Source organism: Scyliorhinus torazame, chromosome 6, assembly GCF_047496885.1.
Source record: "Scyliorhinus torazame isolate Kashiwa2021f chromosome 6, sScyTor2.1, whole genome shotgun sequence".
NCBI classification, from domain to species: Eukaryota; Metazoa; Chordata; class Chondrichthyes; order Carcharhiniformes; family Scyliorhinidae; genus Scyliorhinus; species Scyliorhinus torazame.
Window position 1 is genome coordinate 178,041,640 of NC_092712.1, and position 21,995 is coordinate 178,063,634.

General features: G+C 46.1%; 1 protein-coding gene across 2 annotated transcripts in view; it reads left to right on the forward strand.

Moving 5' to 3' along the window:
- Positions 1 to 21,995, forward strand: part of scin (scinderin) — a 231,649-nt gene that overhangs the window by 56,532 nt on the left and 153,122 nt on the right. The window lies entirely within an intron of this gene.

Sequence of the window (21,995 nt, forward strand, 5' to 3'; positions counted from 1 at the left end):
CTTCAAGTACTTAATCCCTGCTAAAGACAAACATTTGTATTCAGAGCCCCAAATCAAAGAGAGTTAGTCCTTTTTAATTACTAGGAGCTGGCAATCAACTGTGAACTTACAAATACCCCCACTATGATAATGACAAATTATGGAAGCAGTCCTAAGCCTATAATGAGAAAACATATCTGTTGAAATTGCAAGCACTGATTTATTTTTCAATGTATGCTGGTTCTTTCAAAATCTAAAGAGAAGCAGATTGAAATGAATTGACAGCTTGACAGATCCACAGATGTTATCCATTTCTATACACATTCATGTGTACTCTTAACAAATCTAAATGGGTATCTGGACATGAACATTCAATGAAGAGTGAACATTAAAACACATTGGGTGGGATTTTCTGGCTGTTTCTGCTGGAAGAATCTTCCAGTCCCTCTGAAGACAACATATCCATGGCAGTTTCGCCAGGGGCGGGCCAGGTCAGCTGTACAAAAAGTCATAGATCTTGTCCGGACCAGACAATCCCAGCAGCCAATGGCAAGTCGCTTCAGCCATTGGAAAACACGCCGCGGGGGGGGGGGGGGGGCAAATCCCAGCCATTGTTTCTTCTACACTAATGAAATGTCCTTAACTCCCCTGTACCAACAATGCGTGCCAGCAAGACGCACCATTATATCGCTTGACTAAACTCGGCTCACATGAATAAAGTGAAACAACTGTAATGTTAAATATTTACTTTTTTTAAATTTAGAGTACCTAATTCTTTTTTTTTCCTGTTAAGGAGAAATTTAGCATGGTCAATTCACCTATCCTGTACATCTTTTTACGTTGTGGGGGCGAGACCCAGGCAGACATGGGGAGAATGTGCAAACTCCACACGGACAGTGAACAAAGGCCAGGAATTAACCCGGGTCCTCAGCTCCGTGAGACAGAAGTGCTAACCACTGCGCCACCTTGCTGCCCATGTTAAATATTTACAAGTGATATTTAAATTTGACAAACCTCCGTGCCACGTTTGTGCTCTCATGTTAATGGCAATAGAGTTCAGCAGAAAGTTGTGGTCGTGATGAAGAACCTGCCTGTTTGTTCAGAAGGCTCGTTATAGCCTGCCAGTGCCAGCTGCATTGTCAGGTTTCACCACTGAAAATCTTCCTCTGGGACTTCCGGTGGCAGCCATGGAGTGAGTGGTCGCCCTCAGAGCAGCGCCTGCTTGAAGGTATTGGTTTTGGCCCTTTTGAACCATGTTTTGGATAGATTCGGTGGAGGGCTTGGGGAGGGGGGGGAGGGGAAATGCGACGTGGCAAGTATGGAGGATGAGTGTGGTCATGGGTGGGGCGGGGGGGCCATCTTGGCTGAGCCTGGTTTAGAGTGGGAATGGGCGAGGCGGGACCTAAGAGTGGTGATGGCGTACACTAGAGAGAGAGGAAGTGTAAGCCTCCGGTGAGAATCATGACATGGAATGTCCGCGGGTGGAATGGGCCAGTCAGGAGGACCCGATTGTTCGCGCACCTGAAGAGCTTAAGAGCGGATCAACCAGATTGTTCTCTGGGTGAATGATCATGAGGCTGCGAAAGGGATGGGTGGGACAAGTGTTTCGCTCGGGGTTGAAGGGGGGTGGCCATTTTGTTGAGCAAGAAAACAGGGTTTATTGGGGCCAGGGAGGTGCAGGAATTGGGGGAGGAGGTATGTGATAGTGAGTGCAGTGTAATGGGGATGCCGATGGTGTTGGTAAACGTGTATGCGCCTATTTGGGATGATGTTGGTTTTGTAAAGAGGTTACTGGGAGCGATTCCAGACCTGGACTTTCAGCAGTTGATCATGGAGGGGGGGATTAATTGTGTAATGGAGCCGAGATTGGATAGGTCGCGACCTAAGTCGATGGGAAGGGCGACAATGGTGATAGAGCTGGGAGGGACATGGAAAGGATGGGGATGGTGGATCAATGGAGGTTTGGGAACCCGGGAGGAAGGGAATATTCTTTCTCTTTGCATGTGTATAGGGTTTATTCCAAGATTGATGTTTCTGTGGTGAGCCGGGCGGTGCTGATGGGGTGGCAGGGGCGGAATATGCAGGGATTGTGATCTAAGACCATGCACCTCATTGGTTAGATGTGAGGCTTTGTTCGGTACAGGTGCAGAGGCTACGGTGGAGGTTGGACCAGGACTTTTGGCTGATAAGGAGTTCTGTGGGAAGGTGAGAATGGAGAATGGCGATTAAGAACTATATGGATCTCAACCAGAATCATGAGGTGTCACAGCTACATTTTTGGAGGCCTTGAAGGCGCTGGTCGGAGGGGAAATTATTTCATTCAAGGCCCATACGGAGAGGACGAGGAGGGAGGAGCACCGGTGGTTATTAGATGGGATAGTTGAGGTCGACAAGAGATATTCGGCAGCCCCCATGAAGGAACTGTTGGCAGAGAGGCAGAAGTTGCAGGGGCAGTTTGACCGGTTGACAATAGGTAAGGTGCTGGGGTAGCTGTGGAGGTTGAGGGGGGTGCAGTATAAGGATGGGGAGAAGGGGAGTATTATGTTGGCCCACCAGTCATGGCATCAGGCAGCATACAGATAAATTTTGCAGGTGAGGGCAGAGAAGAGTGAAGTGGTATCGGAGCCAGAGAGGATAAATTAGTTGGTTAAGGCTTTCTACAAGGGGCTGTTTAGGGCTGAGTCAGTGGGGGGGGGTGGGGGGGGGTGGGGGGGGGGGGTGAGGATATGGGGTGGTTTCTGGATGGGCTGGAGTTCCCAGAGTTGGAGGAGGGGAAGAGGCAGGCATTGGAGGAGCCGTTGGGGTTAAGGGAGGTGATGGAGTAAATTAGTGGGATGCAGTCGGGGTAGGGCCCGTGGCCAGTCAGCTTTCCGGCGGAGTTTTACAAGCAGTATGCAACAGAGTTGGCCCCCCTCCTGGTGGGTATATTTAGTGAGGCAGTGGAAGAGAGGGTGTTTCCGGCTTCGTTAGCGTGGCGTCGATTTTGTTGATCACTTGATTGTGGGTCCTACAGGCCCATTTTGCTTTTGAACACGAAAGTGAAATTCCTGGTGAAGGTGTTGTCGTGTAGGTTGGTGGGGCATGTCCTGGAGGTAGTTTCTGAGGACCAAACGAGATTTGTGAGGGGGAGTAACATTAGGAGGTTGCTGAATGTCATGATGACTCTGTCAGGGGACGGGGAGCCAGAGGTAATTGTGTCCATGGACGAGGAGAAGGCATTCGACTGGATAGAGTGAAGGTACCTGTTTGAACTTCAGGGAAGGTTTGGATTTGGAACAAAATTGGTGGTGTGGCTTCGATTGTTGTATGTGTCCCCCATGGCTAATGTTTGAATGAATGAGATGAGTTCAGGGTATTTTGGGTTGCAGAGGGGGGCGAGGTAGGGGTGCCCGCTGTCGCCGTTGTTATTTGCATTGGCGATCAAGCCCTTGGCGATGGCCCTTTGGGTACGGCTGAGTGACATGGGATTGTGGGGGGGGGCGGTGTAGAGAGCGTTGGGTATTGCTGTATGCAGAAAACCTGTTGTTTGTGTCGGATCTGTTGGAAAGTGTGAGCAGAATTATGGGCTTGTTGGAGAGATTCAGGGCCTTTTCCAGCTGTAAGTTGAATGCAGGGAAGAGTGAGGTGTTTCCAGTGAACGCGGTTGGGCGGAGGGCATATCTGGGTGTGCTACCCCATTTAAGGTGGTAAGGGTGAAATTAAGGGCCGGGATTCTCCAAAGTCCCGGCTAAGTGTTGACGCCGACGTAAACACCGGAGTGTTTCAGGCTAGCGTCAATGGGCCTCTTGGCCCAGCGATTCAGTGGCCCACATGGGGCCAGCATGGCGCCAGAGTGCTCCAAGCAGCTCCGCCGCTGATAGGCAGCCCTGCACTGCCGGACCGGATCTGCGCATGCACGTGGTGGCCGTTTCCACACCAGCACCACGCAACATGGCGTAGCGACACAGCGGGCCCGGGCGGAAGAAGATCGGCCCCCCCCAGATCGCGCGCGCAACACGGATCGGTAGCCCCCGATCGTGGGCCTGGCCATCGTGGAGCCCCCCCCCCCGGAGTATGATCCCCCCACCAGGATGGCCACCACAGCCGCGGGTCCAAGCTCCTGCCAGGTGATACCATATGTGAACCATGCCGGCGGGACTCGGCCGGAACTCGGCCGGTTGACCACGGATAATCGACATGGGGGTCTCTTTTAATGGCCCCCGACCGGCGCCACGTCAACCGTGCGCACACGACTGCCGCCGATTCTCTGGTCGCCGGAGAATCGGTCCCGGCATCAGAGTGGCGAAATGAGAATTTTCGCCATCAACGCGATTCTCCGACCCGGCGCGGCTCGGAGAATCCCTGCCAAGGTATCTGCGGATTCAGGTAACTCATGAATGGACCACAATGCATCGATGGAACTTTAAAGAGTTAGTGGAAGAAGTTAAGGGGGACTTAAAAGATGGGATGCGTTGCATTTGACGTTGGCAGGGAGGATGCAGGTGGTAAAGAATTTTTAAAAAATTAATTTATCCAATTAAGAGGCAATTTAGCATGGCCAATCCAACTACCCTGTGCATTTTTGGATTGTGGGGATGAAACCCATGCAGACATGGGGAGAATGTGCACATTCCACATGGAAATGACTCAGGGCTGGGATCGAACATAGGTCCTTGGTGCTGTGAGGCAGCAGTGCTAACCACTGCCCCACCGTGCCACCCTGCAAGTGGTAAAGAAGAATGTGCTGCCAATGTTCCTGTTTGTTTTTTAGTCCTCCCTGGTTTGTCTCCCTAAGGCCTTCTTCCGTAAGGTGGAGGCACTGGTATTGGAGTTTGTGTGGGCAGAGAAGGTAGCGAGGGTGAAGAGGGCTCTGTTACAAAGGCAGAGGCAGAGAGGAGGTTTGGCGCTCCCAAACCTGATGCACTACGATTAGGCAACAAATGTGGAGAAGGTAAGGCGTTGGTGGGGAGTGGGGGTGAAGGAGTGGATCAGGCTGGTGGATGGGTGTATAAGCGATGGAGGTAGGAGGGGTTGGAGCGGGTTAGGGATATGTTCTCAGAGGAGACAGTTGATGGGTTGGATGAGCTGCGGGAGAGGTGAGTTACCGAGAGGGAGTGAGTTTAGGTACTGGCATGTGTGGGACTTTGCACGAAAGGAGCTGCCGCCGTTCCCCCTACTACCTGCTGGAGTACACGCTGCTGGAGAAATTGTTGCTTCCAGATGAGGTGGGGAGGGCAGGATCGGGACATACACGGTTGACTGGGAGAGAAGGGTAACGTGCTGGTGGAAAGGATTAAGCAGATGTGGGAGGGGGAGTTGGGGAGAGAGATAGGATGGGGTCTCTGGCGTGAGGCGATGCAGTGAGTGAACTCAACTTTTTCCTGTGCTAGAATGAGCTTGATTCAGTTTAAAGTGGTGCACATTGTCCAGATGACATGGGCTCGGATGAATGGGTTCTTCCCGGGGCTAACAGATGGATGTGAGAAGTGTGGTTTGGGTCCTGCGAATCATGTTCACATGTTTTGGGGTTGCGAGAAGTTGGAGAGCTTCTGGGAAGCTGTGTTTGGGACCGTATCGAGGTGAAGCAAGACCCCATTGTGGCGATCATTGGGGGTTGGAGCTGCCGGAGCTGCTGGAGGGCAAGGGGGCATATGTCACGGCCTTCACCTTTCTGATTGCCCGGCGACGGATTATTTTGAATTGGTCAGATACGCCACCGGAGGCTGTGCCTTGGCTGGGAGACCTGTACGGGTTTCTCCAGTTGGAGAAGATCAAGTTTGCCTTAAGAGGGTTGGAAGAGGGCTTTGAAGTGCGGTGGAGGCCGTTCGTGACACTATTTGAGAAGCTGTTCGTCGTGGGGGGAGGGGGATTAAAAGGGGAAAAATGTGCCACTTCCAGTTCCGCTGGCAACAATGGAGCGCCATGGTTAAAACTCTGCCCAGTGCATATGGCGGTTTGTCAGCCTGGAATTTATGCTCAAGCCTCGGTACTGAGACTGGAATCCATAACCTTCTGATTCACAGGTGAAAGTGCAACCAATTGGGCCACAGCCTACACCTATGTTAATGTCAGCAACACTGGTAATCGGTGAGTGGGTGTTCCATTTTGGGGGCACAGTTTTGGCATACATGCCCCTGTATATTTTTGGAGGCAATAATATTGTTACTGCATCTACTTCACATGCAACTAAATAAGATTGACTTCTCTAAGCCTGCCTTTCAATCAATATCGTGAACATTGAATGAAATTCTGATTTGCGAAGAGTGTGGCTTTCCAGAGAAAACAAACGGCAAACGATTTTGCTGCTTTTGGAGTCTTGTGTCGCCATGTTACTTTTCTCAGCAGTGCTGATTAAGGTTGGAATACCTTGAGCAATATAGCAGCCTCCCCGAGTCTAAACTGTTGAACTGATTGTAATGGGGATCAGCAGATTTGCCATGTTTAACAGGAATTGAAACCTCTTGAAAATGAATTGGAGCTGAGGAGTTAATGGGTGGCTAACCTGGAAGGACCAGTTTACTGCCTAGTGGTGAAAGTTAAAATTAGCCCATGATAGTTTGTTGAAAAGTACATACCTTCATTTTTTTAAGGAGGAACAGATTTAGCACTTTGACAACAAGGTAGTTTATACAGGGAGCATGTGAACAGAAGCAGCTTTCATAGTGTCCTCAATGGCTGTGGAGCTGTGGTTTCGACAGATGTAAGAGACATTTTGTGCATATTTTCATTACTGTGGGGTGTAGAAATAAAGGACAGCTGCCTATGAAAAGCGTATTTGTGACAAATAACCACACCTTTGGGGAAAAGTTATCACATACTGCATTTAAGGAGCAGAGGTCTATTTTTGTGATAAAAGCTGTGTTAGTTTTATAGGGCAACTACTTTTCCCAACTGCAAGTTAAATACATACATTCTTGGATCATGTACCCAACAGTATATATTATTAAAAGAGGCTGAGGTCTGCAGCCCAGTCTAATTTCAATTCATATTTGGATCACTCACCTCTTACTAAGCTGACATATTTTGTTATTTTGCTAAAGATACTCTAACTTGGCAAGTGTGTCAACTTCGTGGCTCACTCACACCCATTAGTATTTAAAGCAAATCAGCATTTGAACATTGTACCATGCTCACAATGACTTGAAGAATTGCCAATGCCCGGGATATATACCCTCTCGCAAGTGTTCTTTTCTTAAATGTCTATTTTAAATATTTTTTTTATTGAGGGGCAATTTAGCGAGGCTAATCCACCTACCTTGCATATCTTTGGGTTGTGGGGCTGAGACCCTTCCAGACACAGGGAGAATGTGCAAACTCCACATGGACAGTGACCTGGGGCCGGGATCGAACGCGGGGTCCTCAGCGCCGTGAGGCAGCTGTGCTAACCACTGCATCACTGTGCTGCCCTCTCTCAATTTTTCAACAAAGCACAGAATACACACTTTCCAATGAGAATCTATCAAGTAAATTTCATTAATGAGTTTATTTTCTGGTATTAGAGTAGTATGATCCTGGGAGTCACAGTGTTAGTCAGTGAATGTTCTCCGATTTGTTCTCAGATGTAGGTGCCACTGGCAAGATTTACACTTATTGTCGTCCCTAGCTTCCCTTGAGTAGGTGGTAGTGAGTCAGCTTCTTGAACCATTGCTGTCTATATTATGAAAGACTACTACAGTGCTGTTAATTAGAGCATTCAGAATTTGTATCCAATGACAATATGCAATATGCATCCAAGTCAGGATTGTGTGTGACTTGGAGGGAAAGTTGTAGTTGGTGATGCTTCAATGTGCCTGCTGCCCCTGTCCATCTAGGTGGTAGAAATCATAAGCTTGGAATGTGCGGTCAAAGAAACCTTGGTGAGTTGCTGCAGTGCATCCTGTAATTAGTACATATTGCAGCTATGGTGCCCTGGGATGGAAGGAGCAAATATTCAAGGAGGTAGATTGGCTGCTAATCAAGTGGCCTGCTTTGTCCTGGATGATGTTGAGCTTGTTAACCATTACATAGATGCATCCGTCCAGGCAAGTGGAGAGGCAGTATTTCATCAAACTCCAGACTTGTGTCTTGTAGGTGATGGGGCCACTCACCTCAGGATTCAGGCTCTGATCTGCTCTCGTCACCATGAAAGGACTGATCAGTGTTGGTATTGATGAAGGTAGGGGAAGGAAATCGAGGTCAGAGCAGGGTGGCTGCAATAAACTTCACTGCCCCATTTTCCGACATTTTCCTCACTATCTTACCCTGTTGTGGGCAAGAAGGTGGAGGAAACTTCAGTTCTGGCTGTCTTTGTTCTTTCAAAATCCACTGGAAAATGTCATAATCTTAGAATTTCAATGTTGGTTATAGTTTGCTCAAGTTTCACTTTAATAGTTTAACACCTTATCCCAGCTGCTTGCTTCAATATTTCCTTTACCATTGTCCAAGCTATCCATTCTATTTGTTTTTACATTTTTGTCTATCAGTTTTATTCCAGGAATAAAGATCAACTAATAAGATGCATTTCTAGATTAAAGCAGCTGTTGGCCATGCAATAAACTGAATGAAAGCTAATTAAAAAGGTGTAGGTTATTCTTAAATAGTTCCAGACTCCTGTGCTGATGATAATGCTGTAACCGTAAACTGACTCCCTTCTTACTTCTTTTACAAAATTTCAACAATCACTTTTGAAGCTTTTTCAAAGCATTTGCTTTTTTCTAACTCTGACTTTTGATTTGCTATCATCTTCTGATTTTAATCCTAATTATTGAAATTAAAATAATTTCCGGATTTAAAGTATTATATTTGTGTTAAATTTCTTTATTGCCGTAAAGAGAAAAGGTATGAAGGTGCCCACACTCTGGATTCTTGTAAAACACAATGAGAGGTTTATTAAGGGTGTTGCTTAATACAATTAAGATGATGATCTGCTCAAAGCCCAGGCAAACACTCTGCTGATGTGTTACGTGATGCAGAACTGGCAAGAATATATTCCCAGACACATAACATCTCTTCCTTCTTACTTCATTAGTGTAATAACAACAATTAACTTTTATACAACAAATCCCGAATATGTTATTTCTGTACATATATATAGATCAATAAGACAATCTCTGTGGTGGACGTCTGTTCCTTTTTGGTAGAATTTGGCGTTCTTGAACTCAGCTCCTTGTGACCTCAGAAGTGTCCTCATTCCTTGCTGTAGATGGTGCTTCTTGAGTAATGGTTGTAATGGTGGAGTGTTCCTTTTGCACAAGATTGGCATTTCTGAACTTTCTCTTTAATTTGAATATCTTGGTCACCAGGAATAGCTGCATTCCTCTACCTTCATCCCCACCACACCAGGACATTCCACATGCAGTTGGTCAAGGAATCTACTATGTAAACACAGGAATAATGGATTCCTCAGAATAAAACTCCCATTTGGTACTGTCAACTCAAGCTTTCGTGTGATGTAGGGCATGAGGTCTGGATTTTTCTTATTAACGTCTGACAATGTTCCTTTCTGGACAAAGTCCAGCACCTTCCCCATCATTGGATCGCTTTTTGTATATCTTTGAACTTGAGACAAAGTTTCCTTTTGGGTCACGCTTGACTTATAATGGCAATCATGATAAGGCGCCAGATTTGCATGCTGCTCTGACTTGCGATACTGGATATCGTAAGTGTGTGCTGACAATATCAATGAGCATCTTTGCAATCTACTAGCTGCAAAGAAGGTATACCTTTATACGCTCCAAGGGTCGATGATACATCAAAAGGGTAAAATGACACCAATAAAGTTAACGGTGGAACCTTCTTCCCCCGAAAATGGTGCTCAAATCTTCTTTCTCCAGCTTAGCCTAATTTGTTTCAGTGCCGGATAGAGTGCGTGAAGCAAATGTTATCAGTCATTCATCCCCTGAAGGTAACCCCATAGGATGAGGCATCACAATCTAATTGCAACTTCGTTTTTGGATTGTAATGAGCCAAAAACTCTGACTTCAGTAAAGCTTCTTTCACTTCATTATATGCATTTGCACGTTCTTCTGACCAGTGCCACACTGTTTGACACATAGCACAGTGTGTAAAGGCTTCAATCGTGTTGCTAAATTCAGCACAAATTTAGCATAATAATTGATCAATCCTAAAAATGACCTTGATTGTGTCAAATTTTGAGGACGCGCTTCTAAGATTGCTGACATTTTCTTCTGTTATTTGTGTAAACTGTCTTTGTCGGTGATATGACCAAGGCAATTTATAGATTACTTGAAAAAGTCACATTTTTTCTTTTTTTTAAATTTAGAGTACCCGATCATTTATTTCAATTAAGGGGCAATTTAAAGTAGCAAATCCATCTACTCTGCATATCTTTGGGTTGTGGGGACGAAACCCAGTAAACATGAGGAGAATGTGCAAACACCACACGGCCAGTGACCCAGGGCCAGGATCGAACCTGGGACCTCGGCGCTGTGAGGCATCCGTGCTAACCACTGCGCCACCGTGCTACCGTAAAAGTCACACTTTCTCTTCTTAACTCTGAGGTTGTCGATTTGTAACCGCTTCAGGGTAGTTGCAAATTCTCCAAGTGTTCCTGTTCACTTGAACCGGTGATGAGTATGTCGTCTCAATAACATTGTACTCCACTTAGAATTTGAGCCATGGATCATTGAAAAAGAGCAGATGTAGATATTGGGCACAATCTAACCAAACTGCAGCAGAATCCTGTGTTGAGGACATTTAGCAGGGTGTTTTCCAGTGCACGCAATGCCTTGAAAGACCACTGTATCGAACAGGACTATGTTGCGATCCAAGGCCTTGAGGCAACACCCGTGTTCAGGTGGTACCAGCAATCCCAGAGGCGACTAGTCCCCTGGGAGACTTTTGATGATAAATTAACTCAGGTATTAGCTGCTTCACAGTGCCAGGGACCCAGGTTCAATTCCGGCCTTGGGTGACTGCCTGTGTGTAGTTTGCACGCTTTCGCCATGTCAGCGTGGGTTTCCTTTGGGTGCTCCGGTTTCATCCCACAATCCAAAAATGTGCAGGTTAGGTGGATTGACCATAATAAAATTAGCCCTTAGGTGAAGTGGGATTACGGGGCTAGGGTGGGGGCGTGGGCCTAGGAGAGAGTCGGTGCAGACGCGATGGGCCGAATGGCCACCTTCTGCACTGTAGGGAGCCTATGGTTCTATTTTACTCAGTGGATTCATAATCCTCATCAACCACATCCGTGGCGCCTGTTTTCCCCGCCATTTTTGGATCCCGACTCCTAGAGTCTACACTTCTTCCCTTCCAAGTTTATTGGAAAATATGGCACTAACAATCCCTTGAACACGCAACTTGGGAATCATTCCCTTTTGTGCTTGAGCATTTGGACTTTCTGCCAAGTGTGTCCCATGCAGTCAGCAGACATTGAAATCGTCGTTCCCCGCAGCCCGTTTAGTTTTACTTCATGTGTGGTCCTTGAAGCCCAGATCACTCACTTCAATGCAAGCTAGTCATCTTCAAAGTCAAAGCTTCTGTTGAAGACTTTTTTGAACTTTCACATAGGCGGCAGTGCTTCACCCAACACCTGTGTGGGTGCGAGACCGATCCTGATAATCTTCAGCTGCTCCCAATACCGCCCCACAATGAGTCAATCCTTGTTGCCAGTTTTCTCTACTGTTATATTTCTTTGTTGCTGCAAAGAGAAAAGGTCTGGATGTCACACTCTGGATTCTTGTAAAACACGATGAGAGGTTTATTAAGGGTGTTGCTCGTACAATTTAGATCTGCCCAAAGCCCGCGCAAACACTCTGTTGACATCACTACACATCACATGATGCAGAACCAGCAAGAATATATTCCCCAGGTACATAACAGTTTGGGAAAACTGTTTTCAGCTAGACTGATAAATGTACAATCTGATTGTCTTTTTCAGGCTATATAGTTGCAATGCCTTAACATGCCTTTTACATTTGGAATGAAGTTGTGCATTTGGAACTTCCTGACACCTGTGAAAAAACATCTTGTGATGATAATAATTATAATAATATACGTTAGTTTTCGTTGATGTCACTGCCAATATTGCTTAAGGATCAAACACAGTTAAAGAATATTCATTAACTGACATACCTGTAAGAACAGAAGCTTTTTGCTTTGCTGAAAGATCATTTAGTTTGTTGAACATGTTTCAGCTCATGCAGAGATGTTGCAGATGCTACATACCATTGTTAACCTCAAGTTCCTAACTATAACTTTTGCATTTCTACCCTCTTCCTCTAGATTTAACCTCCATTCGGCAACTTCAACTCATTCCATCCTAGAATGTCCAAATCCAATATTCATTACATGAAAAGCTAGCTTAGAAATCTTACAGAAAAGGTTCTTTCCAAATTGGCATTTCAGCAATGACTTATTTGTTTTGGAAATATGCTCTTTTATCTTGCATAGCTGATTCATATCAACAAAGTTACCATTTTGGGTATTGTGTTGGAGTACTCCTTTTAAATAGTGAGCTTGTAACTTTGATCTTCCTGAGGAATGCATTTCATTAATAAACCAAGTAAACTATTGAGACTAAAGGATAACAAGTCCATTGGACATGATGAGTCCGAGGGTGTAAAGCAGAATTGACTGCAAAGATAGTGGATACTGGTTAATATCTTCCAAAATTCCACAGATTCTGGAAAGGTTCCAGTGGGATTGGAAAACCACAAATGTAACACCTCTATTCAAGAAAGGAAGAAGGCAGAAACAGGAAACTATAGGCCAATTAACCTAACATCAATCATCAGGAAAATGCTTGAATCCATTATTAAGAAAAATAATAGCAGGACATTTAGAAAACCGTAATATAATTTGTTATGTTCTGCACTCACAGGACAAAAGGACATGAAGTTGTAGCAGGTGGGGTCGAATGCAAATAACAACACAGGCGTATTGGATAGCTGTTAACTTTACAAAGACTTGATCTAGACTGAAGCAAAGCCCACAAAGCAGCCAATAACATTATAAACTATACACGTGACTAGACTCTCAAAGTGACCATGCAACAATACAGCAACAGCCCCAAATATATAACTTAACTAAGCAGAATCAACATGGTTTGTGAAAGAGAAATCATTTTGACTAATTTGATACAGTCATTTGAGGAAGTAACAATTATGATGGATAAAGGAGCATCAGTAGATGCGAAATATTCCAAAAGGCATTCACGAAGGTGCCACATAAAAGGTTACAATGCAAGATAAGAGCTCATGATGTTGGGGGTAGCATATTAGCAGAAATAGAAGATTGGTTAGCTAACAGAAGCAGTGGGCGTCATTCTCCGACCCCCCGCCGGGTCGGAGAATGGCCGTTGGCCGCCGTGAATCCCGCCCCCGCCCCCGCCGAAGTCTCCGGTACCGGAGATTGGGCGGGGGCGGGAATCGGGCCGCGCCGGTTGGCGGGACCCCCCGCTCAATTCTCCGGCCCAGATGGGCCGAAGTCCCGCCCAGAAATTGCCTGTCCCGCCGGCGTAAATCAAACCTGGTATTTACCGGCGGGACCAGGCGGCGTGGGCGGGTTCCGGGGTCCTGGGGGGGGGGGTGCGGGGCGATCTGACCCCGGGGGGTGCCCCCACGGTGGCCTGGCCCGCGATCGGGGTCCACCGATCCGCGGGCGGGCCTGTGCCGTGGGGGCACTCTTTCCCTTCCGCCTCCTCCACGGCCTCCACCATGGCGGAGGCGGAAGAGACTCTCCCCACTGCGCATGCGCGGGAAACTGTCGGCGCCCGCTGACGCTCTCGCGCATGCGCCGGGAAACTGTCAGCGGCCGCTGACGCTCCCGCGCATGCGCCGCATTTCCGCGCCAGCTGGCGGGGCAACAAACGCCATTTCCGCCAGCTGGCGGGGCGGAAATCCCTCCGGCATCGGCCTAGCCCCTCAATGTTGGGGCTAGGCCCCCAAAGATGCGGAGCATTCCGCACCTTTGGGCCGGCGCGATGCCCGTCTGATTGGTGCCGTTTTTGGCGCCAGTCGGCGGACATCGCGCCGTTGGTGGAGAATTTCGCCCAGTGAGTCGAGGTGAATGGATCATTTTTGGGTTGGCAAGCTGTAACAAATACAGTGGCACAGGGATCAGGGCTGTGGCCTCAAGAATTTACAACTTCCATCAAAAAGTTGGATGAAGGGACAAGTGTATTATAGCTAAACTTGCTGGTGACACAGAGATAGGCATCAAAGCAAGTTATGAGCAGGATGTAAAGCCTCTGCTAAGAGACAAAGGTAGTTTAAGTGAGTGGGCAAAGAATTGGCAAATGGTGTATAATGTGGGAAAACTTTGACAGGAAGAATAAAAAAAACAATATTGCTTCAGTGGAGAGAGACTGCAGAAATCTCTGATGGAGGGACCATGATCCCTTTGTGCATGAATCAGAAAAAGCTAGCATGCAGCAAGTGATTCTGAAGACAAATGGAATGTTGGCCTTTATTACAGTGGAGCGGAATATAAAAGTGGTGAAGTGTTGCTACAGCAGTACAGAGCCTTCGTAAGACTGAATCTGAAGTATAGGGTACATTATCGGTCTTATATTACTTAAGGGATATAATAGCATTGGAAGCAATTCAGTGAAGGTTCACCTGGTGCTGTCTTGTGAGGAAAGATTGAGTACAATAGGCATCTACTTATCGGTGTTTAGAAAGAGAAGTGATCTAATTAAAACATATAAAAATTCTGAGATCCATTGACAGGGTGGATGCTGGGCAGATGATTCCCCGAGTTTAAAATAAGTGGTCTCCCATTTGAGATGGAAATGAGGAGGGTTTTTCTTTCTCTTCGACTTTGGAATTCTCTTCCCCAGAGAGCAGCCGAGGTTGGATAATTGAACATACTCAAGGCTGAGTTAGACAATTTTTTTTATTGACAAGGGAGTTGAGGCAAACCAGGCAGGAAAGCAGAATTAAGGCCATAATCAGTTTAACCATGATCTTATTGAATCACAGTGCATTCACTCGAGCGACCAAACGGCCTAGTCCTGCTCCTATTTCTTATTTCCTGAGGTCTTAACTAGTTTATATCACAGCATTTGGAAAACAAAAGTAAGTCTTCCGTGCTGCCTTAGTTTGCAATGAGAAAAAAAATAATCTTGTGTTTTTCACAACCTCAGGACATAACAAAACACTTTACAGACAATGCACACTGTTTTTAACATGTAGGCCGGAGTTCTCCAACTGTTCGTTGGCGATGGGATTCTCTGATCCCACCGGCAGCCCACCCCTGCCTGCGGGTTTCCCAACGGCATGGGGTGGCTTCAATGGGAATTCCCATTGACAGCGGCGGGAGCCGAGAATCCCGCCACCGTGAACAGCGCACTGCCTCCCGCTGGCAAAAAACACGAGGCTGGGAGGTTAGAGAATCCTGCCCATAGTTACTGCTGTAATACTGGAAATGTAGCAGCAACAGGGTCTTACCAACAACAAGATATGTTTTTGTTTTAGTTTGTGATATAGACTGAGGATAATTATTGGCTAGAGCAATGGGGAGAACTTTGTACCCTTCCTCAAATTATGCAACGAGACCTCTTACATCCTTCTGAGTGGACTGAGGGGCCTTGAGTTAATGTCCTTTCTGAAAAACAGTGGCTGCACAATTTATTTCTGTAGTGACACTGTTCTCCATGCTATTGAAACAGGGAAATGAAAAAAAATGTTGAGTCAGAAAATGTTGAGTCAGGTCCACAGGTCACTGAAAGGGGCAACACAGGTGGAGAAGGTGGTCAAGAAGGCATATGGCATGCTTGCCTTCATTGGCCGGGGCATTGAGTATAAAAATTGCCAAGTCATGTTGCAGCTGAATAGAACCTTAGTTAGGCCACACTTGGAGTATAGTGTTCAATTCTGGTCGCCACACTACCAGAAGGATGTGGAGGCTTTAGAGAGGGTGCAGCAGAGATTTACCAGGATGTTGCCTGGTATGGAGGGCATTAGCTATGAGGAGAGGTTGAATAAACTTGGTTTGTTCTCACTGGAATGACGGAGGTTGAGGGGCAACCTGATGGAGGTCTACAAAATTATGAGGGGCATAGACAGAGTGGATAGTCAGAGACTTTTTCCCAGGATAGAGGGGTCAATTACTAGGGGGCATAGGTTTAAGTTGCGAGGGGCAAGATTTAGAGGAGATGTACGAGGTAAGTTTTTTACACAGATGGTAGTGGGTGCCTGGAACCCGCTGCCGGAGGAGGTGGTGGAAGCAGGGACGATCGTGACGTTTAAGATGCATCTTGACAAATACATGAATAGGATGAGAATAGAGGGATACGGATCCTGGAAGTGTAGAAGATTTTAGTTTAGACGGGCAGCATGGTCGGCGCAGGCTTGGAGGGCCGAAGGGTTTGTTCCTGTGCTGTACTTTTCTTTGTCCTTTGTTCTTTGTTCTTTGAATGGTCCAGGGCTTCTGGAAGAGTTGTGTGGATTTGAGAGGCCACTGAGTGGAAATCCTGCTCATTTATGGCAGCATAGAGTTCCTCTTGGGCTGCAACAGGATATGGAGATGGAACAGCGGTTACAGAGAGAAGAAGGTGTGTGCAGAGAGAGGACCAGTGTTCTCAGCAAGGAGGCCTTACCCACCCAGAGGACATTCTCCAACTTGCATCTCAGCCAGGAGTGTCCACAATGGCTACACATTGGAAACAATTGTAGAATTGCACCACCTCCTCAAACCAGACCTGCAGTCACTGAGAAGGGTGAGGATGGCACTGCCAGTGACCATCAAGGCCACCTCAGCATTCTTCCTGGCAGAACCAGTGACATTGCCAACATATCTCAGTTTGCTGTTAACTGTTGCATCCGGAAGGCCACCAAAGCCCGGTACTACTGGAGTGGGAAACGTTAACCAAAAGGGAAAATGCTAGAAAATCTCAGCAGGTCTGCCATATCTGTAAAGAGAGAAAAGAGCTAATGTTTCGAGTCCAGATGACACTTTGCAAAGCTCAAAGGCACAGAAAGTGGGAGATATTTATACTGTAGGGTGAGGGAATGGAAGATGAGTCATAGCCACCGAAACAAAGGGAAAAGAGTGCTTATGGCAGCCCCCATGGAGAATAAATGGTGTGAAAGGCCAAACAGCGGAGAAACTAATATCAGAGGGTAAGCTGTGACAGATGTAGATGTGGGGGGAGGGGGACATGGGTGGGAGAGAGGTAAAATGAGAAAAGTGGGGAAGGGGGAAGCAAGGGGAGAAAAGATAAGGAAAGGGGCGATAAGATAGGGGGTAAGATATAAAGAAATACAAGAAAAAAATAAAAGGTAAAAGACAGGTAAAATGAAATGGAATGAAAACAAAGGGGTCGAGGTGGGGTAGAGTTAATCATCTGAAGTTGTTGAATTCGCTGTTGAGACTGGAAGGCTGTAGCGTGCCTAACCGGAAGATGCGATGCTGTTCCTCCAGTTTGCGTTGAGCTCCACTTGACCATTGCACCAGGCCAAGGACAGACATGTGGGCATGGGAGCAGGGTCTTGTGTTAAAATGGCAAGCAATGGGAAGGTCAGGATCCTGAATGCGCACAGACCGAACGTACTCACCAAAGCGATCACCCTGTCTACGTTTGGTCTCTCCAATATAAAGGAAACCACTTTGGGAGCAGTGAATGCAATAGACCAAATTGAAAGAGGTGCAAGTGAAACGCTGCTTAACCTGAAATGAGTGTTTTGGGTCTGGAATGTTAAGCATGGAAGAGGTGAAGGGACAGGTGTTACACCTTCTGCAATTACATGGGAAGGTGCTATAGGTAATAGGAGAGGTGTTGGGTATGGTGGAGGAATGAACTAGATTATCCCGGAGAGAACGGTCTCTGTGGAATGCTGACAGAGGGAGTGAAGTTGATGCAGCCAGATAGGATGCTTTCTATAATGATCTTTATCAGTGTCACAATAAGGCTACATTAACACTGCAGTGAAGTTACTGTGAAAATCCCCTAGTCGCCACACTCCGGCTCCTGTTCGGGTACACTGAGGGAGGATTCAGAATGTCCAATTCATCTAACAAGTACGTCTCTCGGGACTTGTGGGAGGAAATCACAGCACCCGGAGGAAACCTAAATAAAAATTGAAAAAATTCTTTGTTCTTTCCTAGACAGATACATGAATGGGCAGGGAGCAGAGGGATGCAGATCCTTAGAAAATAGGCGACAGTTTTAAATAGAGGATTTGGATCGGCGCAGGCTTGGAGGGCCGAAGGGCCTGTTCCTGTGCTGTAATTTTTCTTTTTTCTTTCTTCTTTGTTCTTTGACACGGGGAGAATGTACAGACTCCACACAGACAGTGACCCAAGCTGGGAATTGTGGCCCTGGCGCTATGAAGCAACAGTGTTAACCACTGTGCGACCATGCCGTCATCATCGTGCATCTGTAAAAATTGGTAAGAGTCAATGTGGACATGCCAAATTTACTTAGTTTCCTGAGGAAGTTTAGGGGCTGTTGTGCTTTCTTGTTTGTGATGTTGACTTGGGTGGACCAGGACAGATTGTGGGTAATGTGTACACCGAGGAATTTGAAGCTGTCAACCACCTCCACCTCGGCACCATTGATGCAGACAGGGGTGTGTATGATACTTTGCTTCCTGAAGTCAATGACCAGCTCCTTAGTTCTGCTGACATTGAGGGATAGATGGATGTTAGTCATGAATCGTGATTGCTAGAGATTGCTGCTGGGTGAATGGTGATGCATCAAGCAATATGTGGGACTGGTAGTGCTGTTGGGAGGATATGGCATTTGGAGTTGCATTCACTAACCTTGCCTACTCATGTGAGGACATTGTACCACTTCCAGTACACTACCCAGGTCCTCAGAGCTAGAGCAGTGGCATTGATCTCCATGTTTATCTGTTCATATGCCTTTGTTCTGAATGTCTGGAGACCTCCCTGTGTCTGCATGGGTTTCCTCCGGGTGCTCGGTTTCCTCCCACATGTCCCGAAAGACATACTGGTAGGTGAATTGGACATTCTGAATTCTCCCTCTGTGTACCTGAACAGGCGCTGGAATGTGGCGACTAGAGGCTTTTCACAGTAACTTCATTGCATTGTTAATGTAAACCTACTTGTGACAATAAAGATTATTAATTAATTTATACCCATTGATTATAATGCAGACAGAACACCAAATTTGTGTTGTCTAGTTATTTCGATGAGTTCAGCAAGAGGTCTAGTGGTGCAGTATTACTGGCCAGACCTCTGGACCAGAAGCTCTCAGTTCAAGTCCAATGCCAGACCTTGTTGGCGATGTAAGGCCACGCTTCAACAGGCTGTTAATCAGTTCAGGAATCCTCCCCCCACTATTCCCAAAGGAAAAAAAAGTGTGGGAAGATACATGATTTCAGCCAAGAGCTTGCACAAACTGCTGAATTTGTCAGCAGGAGGCAAATATTGTGAAAGGCTGGCTACACTTAAAACCAGTCTGAACTGCTTCAATGTAATCTGCAGATTTTTAAATGGGAGTGGTATTGTGGCTGGAACAGATGTTAGCAGGAATTGAATATATTCTGGTAATTATTGAATAATGGCACAACATGAAAGGGAGTGCGCTCAAGGTTTCCAGACACTTGCACAGGAAGCCCTGATGGAGTTCAGTAAGAGAAATCCATTGAACTTGGCTGTTAATGTTTTAGTTGGTATGTTCCCTGTGTTGGATAAATATATCGAAGAGTTTCCACAACATGTTATTTATTTATGCTGCGGGTATAGAATGGGGAGATCTCAGTAAATAGTAATAAGAGTGACACTGGCTCACCAGATCTCAAGGTAATATGACATGCAATAACAATTAAAATCAGAGCTGTTGGGCTGGTTTTCCTTTTCTTCCGTGCTTTTGATGCTAAGCAGGCACAGTGCATTTGAGTGCTGCGCCTCGCAAGGTCTTTGAACATCAGATTATTCATGAGTCAGCAGCTTGGGCACAGGCCTGCCTCTTATTCATTCCGGGTGGCACTGCTGGGATATGACAGATGCTGGCTATTTGATTGCCCAGCCATTCTTGAAGGCAGAACGTCCCCTTTGACCAGGGTGGATGCTATGCCCACTAAATTGCTGCAGGGCGACTCGACTCAAGCAGAGACAGGCTTGTCTCTAATGTCTACATCCTTGCCCTCCGACTGCCACACCCCTGCATAAAATTCACTATTACTGTAATAGCCCTCAGGGGGTTTATGGGGTGAGAATGATTATCTTCCCCGTGGCCCTTCTGGTGTCTGAGCTCTCCCGCTAGGCGTGGAGAATCTCTTATCAACCTTTGTATAAAAGGTCGGCCTGTAAGGGTCCGATCAGACCACGAACCCGGTAGGGATCTACCGGGTAGTGTATATCATTTGTAAATAAAACTACATTTCTTTATTTTATTCGGTATGGACTCCCCGCATCCTTATTACAGTTACCTCTTTGTAACACCTGAAAGCTGAGCATTCAGAGATAAAAGCAATCCTTGTTTCTATTGTCAAACAATATCAATGATTAATTAGCTAAGTTAGTTCAGATGTGTTCTTCAACATTTACAGGTTATTACATTGTTTAGTATCGGATATTTTATGATGTGCACCAACTGAGATCCAGTGTAATAACACAAATGAAAGAGAAATGGGTGCTGAGTTTCAAGTATTCAGGGTTTTCTGCTTTGCTCGTGTCAGGGTGCAAACTAAGTGTAAAAATAAACTTTCTTAAAAGTATTATCTCATGCAATATACATCATTGTACATCTGTGGAAGCTCTATTATAAGCACAATTTTGTAAAATTTCTCCATTTCTATTTTATTTTTCATGTACATCACAAAATATGCACTAACAATGGCATTTGATTTGCAAATAAGCAAATTAATTTCTACTGTGGATTTTCAGTGCTTGCCAAATAAAAAATTATTTTTAGACCTCAACCTTATCCTCTGTACCCTCTCTTCTGTGACTCATAGGCCTGAATCTTGCGCTCGTCAGGCATGTGCGATCGGTGGGGCCGAACGCGGACATGATTATACGCTTTCAGGTGCGATCGGACTACTGACCAGTTAACTGGCAGCAAGTGTGTAACGTGTGTTGAGAAAGGGCCAGCACTGTCAGGGGACGGGAAGAGGGTGGGTGGCTAGAAAGGTCAGGGTGCAGTGGGTGGTTCCAGTGAGCTCCCTGAAGGCTGTCAGCTGATGTGGAGCTGCCTTGAGGACCTGCATTTCTGCATAAATGAAATGAGCTCAAAGAAATGCTGCAAACTATGTCTACACTGCAAACTCAAGCACCTGACAGCAGACCACATGGCAGCTCAGCCCTCAAATGTCTTCTTTTATTTTGCATCACACCAGATGTTTTATCCTGCCCTGGAACGTGTTTGTTGCAAAATCATGCGGGCCGCCTGGCCAATTGGTCCGTACACCAACCGTAAAGGTGGGCGGACAACATAAAAGTTGCCACCAATGGCCTCCTTAATGGGCTTAATTGCCTCTTTAATTGTCGGCGGGGGCACTTCTGACTCCTGCGTGCGCCCACCAACCGTAATGTTGCATGAGCTCATCAGGGGACACACCCAAAGCCTTCTCATGCGATTTTGCATGATTCCAGGTTTGGTGCACTCCCGCTTGATCAACACAAACTTCTGGCCACAGATTTACATGAATGTACGTAACTGAAGTGGATTGTAATACTATCCTTTTTTGGGACTATTCTGGATCGGGCATATTCCTCAGATGATCACACTCACTTAAGGTTGAGGTAGACATGCCTCACAGACACTTAAATGGGTCTAAGAACTGATCGAACTTTCCCCGAAGAAATGGAACCAGCAGAGAAGACTACTGTCCTCCAGATAGTCTTTTTAACAAATTTAAGCCAGATTATAGCAACCCGAAGCTATAAGGGTCTTGGAATTACTCCTCAACAATGTACCTCCACACTGAAGAGTGTACAGAGATGGGTTTATGAGTTTGGATACAGAAGACTAAATGAGACAATACTTTCTAAACTATATAAAAGTTTATTGAAGAGCTGAACATGCAATTCACTTTTGCTAGTAATCGCCATACTGGTAGTTCTAGGAAAAGTAAATATAATCTTGTTACTAATAGAGAATCCAAGTCTCGTTAATGTTATAGAGA